Here is a 7,609-nt window from a genome sequence, read left to right as displayed (position 1 = left end):
CAGCTTTTCTTGTGTGGGCCTGGATGTGGCCCCCAGGGTCTGAGTATCTGACTTTCCCACTTCTCTGCCCTGGGGACATCTTTGTGTGAGTGAGGAGCTGTGGCAGAGTGGGGGAACTGAGGCAGGTGTGCTGCTGGGCCTCAGCTTCCCTGTCTTTGTGGGTTGCGTGAGAAGGGTGCTCTCCATGCTGGCTGCCCGTTAGCATCACCTGGCGCGATTTTAACAAACGCCGACCCCCTCTCCTCCACGCCTCAACATCGGTGCGTTTTAAAGTGCCTTCAGGTGATTCTATCACCTAACACCCTACTCAACTGCCCCACCTTCCTCCCTGGACACAGTCACAGCTGGGACCTTCACCTTGTGTCCCAAGTGCCGGCTCAGTCCTGCTGAGAAGTCCTGTCCCTGAGCTCTTGCTGCCTCAGTTTCCCCATGTGGAAAATTAGGATGTTGGAGCACAGAACCCAACAGGTCAGGTGACATGGAGCCAGGCTTCTGCCTTTCTTTTCTGAACTTGCTCCCCTTTCCTCAGCTATGATTGGCCCCACCCCCAGTTCCCAGCCATTGCCTCATTCTCTTGGCTTGGCCCTCTAAAGCAACTGGCTCAAGGGCAGCCATGAAACCCACTCAGAGCCAGGGAGAGGCAAGGAGATTTTCTGCAGCTTCTGGGAAGGCAAGTTGTCTTTTGTTTTGTGGCTGTTTTGTGGAACTGTGGGGGCAGGATGGGGGTTTTATCTGCTGTGTGGGGTAGGAGAATGAGGCCAGGTGGGTGACCCCAGTGAGGAGATCCCAGAGCCAGGAAATTGACATTGAAATTATTAACTTAGGTACAGACTTTACTCTCATTTCACCATTTACTATTGAATTTTAAAAACTTATATCTAAGCCTCATATTAGCATATTCTTATATGAACTTTGTACTCTATTTGGAATTAGTTGAGAGAACCCTCGGTTGTGCCGTCAACCCGGGTACACCAAGAATCTCAGTTATGTACATTCATTTGCAGAGTAAACCTGTAATGGTTTGGAATTGTTTGAAGGCCTCCAAGCCCTGGGAGACAATATCTTCCTGCATTGAGATTCAAAATAGACAAACACTGATTGTAAAGATAAACACAGGAGCTTGAATTGCTTCCATTTTGTCATTCTGGGTGACCATTTGAAGATTTCGTGCTTACAATTTCAAACAGTGGAGGCTTGAAAACCATGACATGAAAGACTTTTAGTTGGTAAACGTACATATTAGTTCATATGTGAGCTATAATAACTGAATTTGAATAACACCATTAAGATTCAAGCATTGTTTTTCAATTGTTTTAAAACCAACGAACAAATCAAGAAAATATTATATCAGTGGTGAGTTTTTGTGGGTTCCCGAATTGTAGTGTTTGCAGATATTTCAGTTTTATTAAAATTTGCTTAGGGGCGCCTGGGTGGCGCAGTCGGTTAAGCGTCCGGCTTCAGCCAGGTCACGATCTCGCGGTCCGTGAGTTCGAGCCCCGCGTCAGGCTCTGGGCTGATGGCTCGGAGCCTGGAGCCTGTTTCCGATTCTGTGTCTCCCTCTCTCTCTGCCCCTCCCCCGTTCATGCTCTGTCTCTCTCTGTCCCAAAAATAAATAAACGTTGAAAAAAATTTTTTTTTAAAAAAATAAAATTTGCTTAGTTACTGGACAATCATTTACATTATTACATGAAGTGTTTTAGAAGGAGGGAAATACGTTTTCACCGTCTGCACTTCTTTTATGGTCATCATAACGATTTTATTATTATTGCTGAAAACTATTTTATAGGAAGGAGGTATCAAAAATGATCCCCTCTGAGTGTCAGATACACTGGGAACCACCTTACCTGTGTTGGCAATTAATGTTGAATGAACCAATGAAAGAAGGTGCGATTCCACATAGTTACCACCAGGTGCCGCTGTTCTCCAAGCCAACGTCTCAGTTTCAAATCTGGTCCTAGCTCCTGTCCAGCGTTTGGACATTTCTTCCCAGGCTCCACCCTGGTCTCAGAGGCCCCTACTCCCGTCCCCTGCAATCCACTCACTCCAGAACCACTTGCAGGATCTTTCCTACCAGCAGCTCTGACCAAGTCCCTCCACCCTCTTCCAGGGTTCCCCAAACATATCTATGCTCTCACCTCTGGGCTTTTGCATTTACTGTCTCCTCTGCCTGAGATTCTTTTCTTCTTCATTAAAAAAATTAATTATTTGGGGCGCCTGGGTGGCTCAGTCGGTTGAGCGTCTGACTTAGGCTCAGGTCATGATCTCAGAGCTCGTGAGTTCGAGCCCTGCCTCTGGCTCTGTGCTGACAGCTCGGAGCCTGGAGCCTGTTTCGGATTCTGTGTCTCCCTCTCTCTCTGCCCCTTCCCCACTCGCATTCTGTCTCTGTCTCTCTCAAAAATAAATAAACATTAAAAAAAATTTTTTAAATTAATTATTTGATAAGTTTTAAATGTTATAATTTGTAAATTTAAGGTGTAGAGCATGTTACTTTGGTGTGTGTGTGTGTGTGTGTGCATATATATATATGTGTGTATATATGTGTATGAATATGATTGCCATTGAAGCAATGTTTATCACATTACATCATAGTACAGTGTTACTGACTATATTCATTATACTGTGCATTAGATATCTATGGCAATTTCAGTACTCATTGCAAGTTTATACTCTTAAAGACCATCAGTCATTTTCCTCTGAACCCTCATTCTCTGGAAATCACCATTTTATTCTGTTCTTTACAGGTTTTTTCCCCTAGATTTTACATATAAGTGACATCATTAGTACTTATCTTTCTCTGTCTGAATTATGTTGCTTAACATGATGTGCTCAAGATCCATCCATGCTGTCACAAACGGTGTCTTGGGTGTAGTTAGTGGAGTTCAGCTTCCCCTACATCTTTCTGTCTCCATTGCTTGTTCTCCCTGTTTTGTTCACTGTTGATGTTTGTTGGTTTCTATCTGGCTCTCTCCATCTGTACTTCTCCTTTCTTGTTCCTCCAGACTTCACTTCCATTCAAACATGTATTGAGCACTTACTGGGAGGACTGGCCTCAGCGTAGGCTCCCCGGGTGTGAAGGGGAAGGACTGAGGGAGGTAGTTTCTGATATTTGCTTGCTTACCTTCCTATGATGAGCAGCTCATCACCTACCAAGGAAGCTCAAGCTGGTTAGTGTGGTAGCATTCTTTCAAGTGCTGACCCCAAACTGCATCTCCACCCCTTTCTCTATGGTCCCAAGACTACACAGACCTCACTTTCTTTCTCCAAAAAGAGATTTCACCTTTCCTTTATAATGCTGCAATGTGCCTATTCTGGAAATGTGTATCAAGGAGAACATAGACCACTGAATAACCACTGCTGTGACGGTGGAAGCCCACAGGGCTCTGGGTGTTCAGCAGAGGCTGAGGGGGGGTCAGTCTGGTGGGCTTCCTGTAGGAGGCAACGTATAAGCTGAGTCCCTGTAGGGTGAGTGAGATGTGGCTGGGGAAAAGGTGAGGAAAGTGTTCCAGGCAGGAGGAGTCGGAGGTGAGAGAACATACTTTTGGGAACCAAAATTGTTTTGAGTGGCTTTAGAACATGGTGTTTGAGTGAGCCTGCTGTGGTCAATAAAGGGATAATGGGAACCCTGGAGTAGTGACCCCTGTGGGAGACAAGTGGCACCTTTTTCTTTTGTATTTCCTAGTGGTTTGCTGGGAGGCCATTTATACTGTCTCTCCCTCTCCTTGCCCGCCCCTGTTTCCAGGTACGTGGCTGCATTCTTCCAAGCATAGGTGTTTTTTGTTTTTTGTTTTTTTTAAGTTCTTTTATTTGAGTGTAGTTGACATACAGTGTTACATTAGTTTCAGGTGTACAACATGGTGATTTGACAAGTTTATATGTTATGCTATGCTCATCACGAGTACGGCTACCATCTGTCACCATACAATACTATTGCAGTATCATTGACTATATTACTTATGCTGTGCCTTTTATTCCTGTGACTTATTTGTTCCATAACTGGAAGCCTGTATCTCCCGCTCCCCTTCACCCATTTTGCCCAGCTCCTACCCTCCTCCTCTCTGGCAACCATCAGTTCCCTGTGTTTACAGGTCTGCTGCTTTTTGTTGTCATTGTTTTGATTTGTGTGGTTTTTTTTTTTAAAGATTCCACATATGAGTGAAATCATATGGTATTTGTCTTTCTCAGTCTGACTTATTTCATTTAGCATAATACCCTCTAGCTTCATCCATGTTGCCACAAATGACATGATCTCATCCTTTTTTATGTCTGTGCAATATTCCTCTGTGTGTGTGTGTGTGTGTGTGTGTGTGTGTGTGTGTGTGTGACATCTTCCTTATCCATTTTTTCTATTGATGGACATTTAGGTTGCTTCCATATCTTGGCTATTGTAAATAATGCTGAAATAAACACAGTGCATTTATCTATCTTTTTGGATTAGTATTTTAATTTTCTTTGAGTAAATTCCCAGTGTAATTATTGGATCATATAGTATTTTTATTTTTAATTTTTTGGGGGAAACCACTATACTGTTTTCTATAGTAGTTGTACAAATTTACATTCCTACCAACAATGAATGACAGCTTCCTTTTCTCCACATTCTCACCAACGTGGTTATTTCTTGTCATTTTGGCTATTTTGACAAGCGTAAGGTGATATCTCACTGTGGTTTTGATTTACATATCCCTGATGATTAGTGATGTTGAGCATCGTTTCATGTGTCTGTTGTCTTTTCATGTGTCTGTTGTCTTTTCATGTGTATGTTCAGGTCCTTTGCCCATTTTAAAATCAGATTGTGGATATAATTAGGGGAAGATGGTGGCATAGGAGGACACTGGGCTCACCTCATCCTGCTGATCAGTTAGATTCCACCCACATCGGCCTAGAGGATGTGCTCTATAAAGAGGAAGCTGAGAAAAAGATAAAAAAATCCAGGAGTATGAGGGGAGAATTAGAGAACTAAGTGATGCAATCAAATGGAACAATATCTGTATCATAGGAATTCCAGAAGAAGAAGAAGAGAGAGAGAAAGGGGCTGAAGGTGTACTTGAACAAATCATAGCTGAGAACTTCCCTGATCTGGGGAAGGAAAAGGGCATTGAAATCCAAGAGGCACAGAGAACTCCCATCAGACGTAACTTGAATCAATCTTCCACACAACATAACATAGTGAAACTGGCAAACTACAAGGATAAAGAGAGAATTCTGAAAGCAGCTAGGTATAAATGGGCCCTAACATACAAAGGTAGACACATAAGGGTAGTATCAGACCTATCTACTGAAACTTGGCAGGCCAGAAAGGAATGACAGGAAATCTTCAATGTGATGAACAGAAAAAATATGCAGCCAAGAATCCTTTATCCAGCAAGCCTGTCATTCAGAATAGGAGGAGAGATAAAGGTCTTCCCAAACAAAAACTGAAGGAACTCATCACCACTAAACCAGCCCTACAAGAGATCCTAAGGGGGACTCTGAAAGTGAAATGTTGCAAGGATCACAAAGTACCAGAGACATCACTACAAGCATGAAACCTACAGATACCACAATGACTAAACCCATATCTTTCAATAATAACACTGAATGTAAATGGACTAAATGCTCCAACCAAAAGACATAGGGTATCAGAATGGATAAAAAAACAAAACCCATCTATTTTCTGTCTACAAGAGACTCATTTTAGACCTGAGGACACCTTCAGATTGAAAGTGAAGGGATGGAGAACTATCTATCATGCTACTGGAAGTCAAAAGAAAGCTGGAGTAGCCATACTTATATCAGACAAACTAGACTTTATATTAAAGGCAGTAACGAGATGAAGAAGGGCATTACATAATAATTACAGGGTCTATCCATCAGGAAGAGCTAACAAATATAAATGTCTATGAACCAAATATGGGAGCCCCCAAATATACAAAACAATCACAAACATAAGCAATCTTATTGATAAGAATGTGGTAATTGCAGGAGACTTTAATACTCCACTTACAACAATGGACAGATCATATAGACAGAGAATCAATAAAGAAACAAGGGCCCTGAATGATATACTAGACCAGATGGACTTGACAGATACATTCAGAACTTTTCATCCTAAAGCAGCAGAATATACTTTCTTCTCCAGTGCACATGGAACATTCTCTAAGATAGATCACATACTGGGTCACAAAACAGCCCTTAAGTAGTATAAAAGAATTGAGATCAGACTTTCAGACCACAGTGCTATGAAACTTGAAATCAAACACAGAAAAAGTCTAGAAAACCTCCAAAAGCATGGAGGTTAAAGAACACCCTACTAAAGAATGAATGGGTCAACCAGGCAATTAGAGAAGAAATTTAAAAATATATGGAAACAAATGACAATGAAAATACAACAATCCAAACGCTTTGGGATGCAGCGAAGGCAGTCCTGAGAGGAAAATACATTGCAATCCAGGCCTATCTCAAGAAATAAGAAAAATCCTAAATACAAAATCTAACAGCACACCTAAAGGAAATGGAAGCAGAACAGCAAAGATACCCCAAGCCCAGCAGAAGAAGAGAAATAATAAAAATCAGAGCAGAAATAAACAATATAGAATCTAAAAAAACTGTAGAACAGATCAATGAAACCAAGAGTTGGTTTTTTAAAAAAATAAACAAAATTGATAAACCTCTAGCCAGGCTTCTCAAAAAGAGAGTGCTGGTCTGGAGGGGCTGTCCGTCTGGTTCCACAGCATCTATCCTGCTCCAGTAGACATGGAACTACCCTGCGTGGTTTAGTGTATGCTGATCCCGCATTCACTGTGGGCCCCTAGAGGGATCCCTGAGACCCGACCTTGGTGGTGGTGGGAGAAAAATGGCGCCCCCCCCCCCCCCCCCCGCCAATCTCTTCTTTACAACCTGGTGTCCCAAATCACTCCTTTGGAGCCGTCCTCACTGTGCCTCAGGTGTAGACAATGCTTGTCTGTCTCACTGGGCTGACTCCTTTGCCCTGGTGCTTGGATGGGAATTAAACTCCTGTTCCATGTGCCGTGGTACTGGGGAAGTGCCTCCCGGTATGAGGTCCCAGCTGTTTTTTTTCCTGTGCTGCAGCCCTTCAGAGGAGGGTACCTGTTTCTCCTGCTGTGGACTGCGCCCCTGATCTGCCACTGAACCCAGGGGGGTGGCTCCCCTCCTACCCAGATGTGTGAACAGGGCAGCTGGCCCCAGTCCAAAGATGGGATCTGCAGTTAGAGATCCTCTAACCTGCAGTTAGAGATGGGATCCCTCTCCGTCCTGGTTGGAGGTTTTTTCTCTTGTCCAGATACAGTCCTATGCTTCTGCAGCCACTCTTTCTCTTCCCTTGGTCTCTCGGCAGAAGGGGATCTTTCCGCTTTGTGCCTATACAGCCCATTTTATCTCCCCTAGTTTGCAATCACCCACCTATGGTCCCTCAGGTTGCCCCGGTTTCTCCCTGGTAGACTTAGTCTATTTTTCCTCCCAGACTCTTGGGGTTCAAAGTCCTTTGGCTTCAGCACTTCTTTGTTTGAGATACGCAGGAAGTACGGATCCCCCTACTTCTCTGCCATGTTGGCCCCTCTCTGAAATTATTTTTTAGGGGACACCTGGGTGGCTCAGTTGGTTAAGCGTTCAACTT

General features: G+C 43.4%; 1 protein-coding gene across 3 annotated transcripts in view; it reads left to right on the top strand.

Moving 5' to 3' along the window:
• Positions 1–19: 19 nt before the first annotated feature.
• Positions 20–7,609, top strand: part of LOC123384431 — a 47,017-nt gene continuing 39,427 nt past the window's right edge. Inside the window, exon 1 of one of the 3 annotated variants that reach the window (XR_006595495.1) lies at positions 20–468. The gene's annotated coding sequence lies outside the window, so the exon portion shown is untranslated. Of the gene's footprint in view, positions 469–489; positions 671–7,609 lie in introns of those variants that run through there. The other 2 variants (XM_045054106.1, XM_045054105.1) reach the window with 2 other exon arrangements.

Source organism: Felis catus, chromosome A3 (genome assembly GCF_018350175.1).
Source record: "Felis catus isolate Fca126 chromosome A3, F.catus_Fca126_mat1.0, whole genome shotgun sequence".
Lineage (NCBI taxonomy): Eukaryota > Metazoa > Chordata > Mammalia > Carnivora > Felidae > Felis > Felis catus.
This window is presented reverse-complemented; position numbering and strand designations above follow the sequence as displayed.